The sequence below is a fragment of the Sardina pilchardus genome, chromosome 7 (genome assembly GCF_963854185.1).
Source record: "Sardina pilchardus chromosome 7, fSarPil1.1, whole genome shotgun sequence".
Lineage (NCBI taxonomy): Eukaryota > Metazoa > Chordata > Actinopteri > Clupeiformes > Clupeidae > Sardina > Sardina pilchardus.
In genome coordinates, this window is record NC_085000.1 from 12,532,168 (window position 1) to 12,537,167 (window position 5,000).

Here is a 5,000-nt window from a genome sequence, read left to right on the forward strand (position 1 = left end):
GTGAGTGTGTGTGTGTGTGTGTGTTTGTGAGAGAGAGAGATAGAGAGCGAGAGAGTGTAGAGAGTGAGAGGGAGGGAGAGAGAGTGCAAGAGAGTGAGAGGGAGGGAGAGAGAGAGAGAGTCACAGTGTGAGTGTGTGAGGTGTGAGGTTGAGGTCTCACAGCAGGTGGCAGTCTTTGTTTAGGGTTACAGTAGCGCTGCATGGATCAGTCTTTGTTTAGGGTTACAGTAGTGCTACAGTACTATGGATCAGTCTTTGTTTAGGGTTACAGTAGTGCTGCTATGGATCAGTCTTTGTTTAGGGTTACAGTAGTGCTACAGTACTATGGATCAGTCTTTGTTTAGGGTTACAGTAGCGCTGCATGGATCAGTCTTTGTTTAGGGTTACAGTAGCGCTGCATGGATCAGTCTTTGTTTAGGGTTACAGTAGCGCTGCATGGATCAGTCTTTGTTTAGGGTTACAGTAGCGCTGCATGGATCAGTCTTTGTTTAGGGTTAGCGCTGCCATGGGTCATGGATGATGTATTCTAAACAAAGTTTGGGAGGAGCCTTTGGGGATGATTGACAGCAATAAACTCCTTCACAAAATGATCCTTCCTCCCCCCCTAGTCCTTCATTTCACTGATAGCCCAGTTACTCATCCTCCCTCCTGACATAGGAGGCTTATATGTCTTACACAAGCACTCTCACTGTAGGTATGTGTGTGTGTGTGTGTGTGTGTGTGTGTGTGTGTGTGTGTGTGTGTGTGTGTGTGTGTGTATGTGTGTGTGTGTGTGAGTGTGTGTGTGTGTGTGTGTGTGTGTGTGTGTGTGTGTGTGTGTGTGTGTGTGTGTGTGTGTGCGTGCATGCGCGCGCGTGCGTGTGTGTGTGTGTGTGTAGATGGGTGTAGATTTGAAGACTCAGACTTTCTTATTATGTCCTTTATTATGGGAAGCCGTACGGTGCAATAACATTGGAATAATGGAACTACACACTGAATGTACTTACACACACTGAAACATTGACACATTACACTGAAACAATGACACATTATACACTGTGTACTTTTACCACACTGAAAATGTTTGAACACACTGAAACTGAGAAACCAACACACTGGATTTTGCGCCATACACACTGAATCTGTTTGCACACGCACTGAAAAACTGCTTGCACTACACACTGAAACATTGACACATACACTGTGCCCTTTTACCACACTGAAAATGCTAAAACACACTGAAACTGAAACGCCAACACACTGAATCTGCTGGCACCACACTGAAATCACTCGCCCTACACACTGAGTTTACTTGCACACACACTGAAACTGCTTGCACTACACACTGAAACATTGACACATAATACACTGTGCACTTTTACCACACTGAAAAAAGCTAAAACACACCGGAACTGAAACGCCAACAACCGGAAGGTTCCGTTATACACACTGAATCTGCTGGCACCACACTGAAATCACTCGCCCGACACACTGGGTTTACTTGCACACGCGCTGAAACTGCTCCCGATACACACTGAAACTTTTACCACACTGAAAATGCTTGAACCTGCTGAAACGGCAACACGCTGAATTTTTCGCCATACACACCGAAATTGCTTGCACCACACTGAAACACCCAACACACTGGTCACATCAGAGAGTGTGAGCTTGCTGGTGGGGTGGGGGAACAAAGTTCTGGAATGATTATGAAATGCAAAAATAAAGCAAAAGGTGATACAGCTACCATCAAACTAAATACACGTAACCCAGCAATGAACGCAGCCGGGAGCAACGCTAAATATTTTAGCCTATGCAGGCTGGCCTATTTTAAATGAAACTTCTTTCCTTCGTTTACTGATAAACAATGCACAGCACAGCTGGATGTCATCTCCTTCCCCGACTAGTCTTCCCCAGGGTAGGCTTACAGTAACAGGCCAGGTAACCCAACTTAGCCTACAATCTAAGCATGAAATAAAAAGAAACAAAACCCAACAAATACCGTTTAGGCTTCTTGTGATTCGCTAGGGATTCGAGAGTAATTCAAACTAACGAAGTAAACAACTAGCCTAGCCGCCCATTCAAATACAATGTAAGTTAGCCAGTTAGCTCGCTAGCTAACGGGAGCTAGCATAAGGGAAAATAGCTAACTAGCAGAGTCACACAGTTGAAACACCACAAACACAACGAATTAATCGAAAATAATGACTCACCTGAAAAACAACACAGCACACAGCTGGATGACGTGAGGCTCTCCTTCCCAGTGTGTGGGTAAATGTTTCAGTGTGTTTTAGCATTTTCGGTGTGGTAAAAGTGCACAGTGTGTAACAATGTTTCAGTGTAGTGCAAGCAGTTTCAGTGCGTGCGCAGGTAAACCCAGTGTGTTGGGCGAGTGATTTCAGTGTGGTGCCAGCAGATTCAGTGTGTAAAAACGGAACCTTCCGGTTGTTGGCGTTTCAGTTCCAGTGTGTTTTAGCTTTTTTCAGTGTGGTAAAAGTGCACAGTGTATTATGTGTCAATGTTTCAGTGTGTAGTGCAAGCAGTTTCAGTGTGTGTGCAAGTAAACTCAGTGTGTAGGGCGAGTGATTTCAGTGGTGCCAGCAGATTCAGTGTGTTGGCGTTTCAGTTTCAGTGTGTTTTAGCATTTTCAGTGTGGTAAAAGGGCACAGTGTATGTGTCAATGTTTCAGTGTGTAGTGCAAGCAGTTTTTCAGTGCGTGTGCAAACAGATTCAGTGTGTATGGCGCAAAATCCAGTGTGTTGGTTTCTCAGTTTCAGTGTGTTCAAACATTTTCAGTGTGGTAAAAGTACACAGTGTATAATGTGTCATTGTTTCAGTATAATGTGTCAATGTTTCAGTGTGTGTAAGTACATTCAGTGTGTAGTTCCATTATTCCAATGTTATTGCACCGTACGGCTTCCCATACTTTATCCTATAAAGATGTTCCAGACAGACAGACAGAAACACAGAAAGACAGACACACACACACACACACACACACACACACACACACACACACACACACACACACACACACACACACACACACACACACACACACACAAATGGGCACACACTCTCAGGTCTGCCCATCAGAGTGTGACTGAATTCAACTGACCATGAACTGTCCTATCTAAGAACACCTGATCATACACTACACATCTTAATATTCAGACACACTGTATCCACACACACACACACTGGTCTTGCGTCACCCTGTCAGTTTCATCTCCTCTCTCTCTCTCGCTTGCTTTCAGGGACAAAAACAACAAACAAAAACAATCTGAGGAGGATAGAAGTGGTCTTCAGATTATGCTAATCTGATGTAAACAGTGCATTTATCTGACAGCATTAGGCTCTACGAATTCCATCCACACACACACACACACACACACACACACGCACACACACACACACACACACACACACACACACGCACACACACACACGCACACACACACACACACACACACACAGAGGGCAAGAGCAGTAAACTGGAGATTCATTTGAGATGCTTCTAAGCAGCTTTGCACATTTTGTGAGAGTGTGTGTGTGTGTGTCTGTGTGTATGTGTGTTTGTGTGTGTGTGTGGGTGCGTGTGCTATCCAAGTCAACATACAACACACACACACACACACACACACACACACATGCATACACACATGCTTTCACACATACTGCAATGCAATCCTCTCAAGTGTGTCAGTAGATTACGATTCCTTCAGATATTGTCTCTCTCTCTCTCTGTCTCTCTCTCTCTCTCTCTCTCTCTCTCTCTGTGTGTGTGTGTGTGTGTGTGTGTGTGTGTGTGTGTGTGTGTGTGTCTGTCTGTGTCAGAGAGGCTTAAGGGGCGTGTGTCCTCTGCGTTGGTAGTCTGGCGCCAACCTGACTGCAGCTCTCAACCCGGAGGACAAAGAGAAGAGGAACAGGGGAGAGAGAGAAAGAGAGGGAGAGAGAGAACGAGAGGGAGAGAGAGAACGAGAGGGAGAAGGGGAACGAGAGGGAGAGAGAGAAAGAGAGGGAGAGAACGAGAGGGAGAGATATAAAGGGAGAAAGAACTGATCACACCACTATGGGAAGCCGTACGGTGCAATAACATTGGAATAATGGAAATACACACTGAATGTACTTACACACACTGAAACATTGACACATTACACTGAAACAATGACACATTATACACTGTGTACTTTTACCACACTGAAAATGTTTGAACACACTGAAACTGAGAAACCAACACACTGAATTTTGCGCCATACACACTGAATCTGTTTGCACACGCACTGAAAAACTGCTTGCACTACACACTGAAACCTTGACACATACACTGTGCCCTTTTACCACACTGAAAATGCTAAAACACACTGAAACTGAAACGCCAACACACTGAATCTGTTTGCACCGCACTGAAATCACTCGCCCAACACACTGGGTTTACTTGCACACACACTGAAACTGCTTGCACTACACACTGAAACATTGACATATAATACGTAGTACACTGTGCACTTTTACCACACTGAAAAAAGCTAAAACACACCGGAACTGAAACGCCAACAACCGGAAGGTTCCATCATACACACTGAATCTGCTGGCACCACACTGAAACACTCGCTCGACACACTGGGTTTACTTGCACACGCGCTGAAACTGCTCCCAATACACACTGAAACTTTTACCACACTGAAAATGCTTGAACCTGCTGAAACGGCAACACACTGAATTTTTCGCCATACACACCGAAATTGCTTGCACCACACTGAAACACCCAACACACTGGTCACATCAGAGAGTGTGAGCTTGCTGGTGGGGTGGGGGGACAAAGTTCTGGAATGATTATGAAATGCACAAATAAAGCAAAAGGTGATACAGCTACCATCAAACTAAATACACGTAACCCAGCAATGAACGCAGCCGGGAGCAACGCTAAATATTTTAGCCTATGCAGGCTGGCCTATTTTAAATGAAACTTCTTTCGTTCGTTTACTGATAAACAATGCACAGCACAGCTGGATGTCATCTCC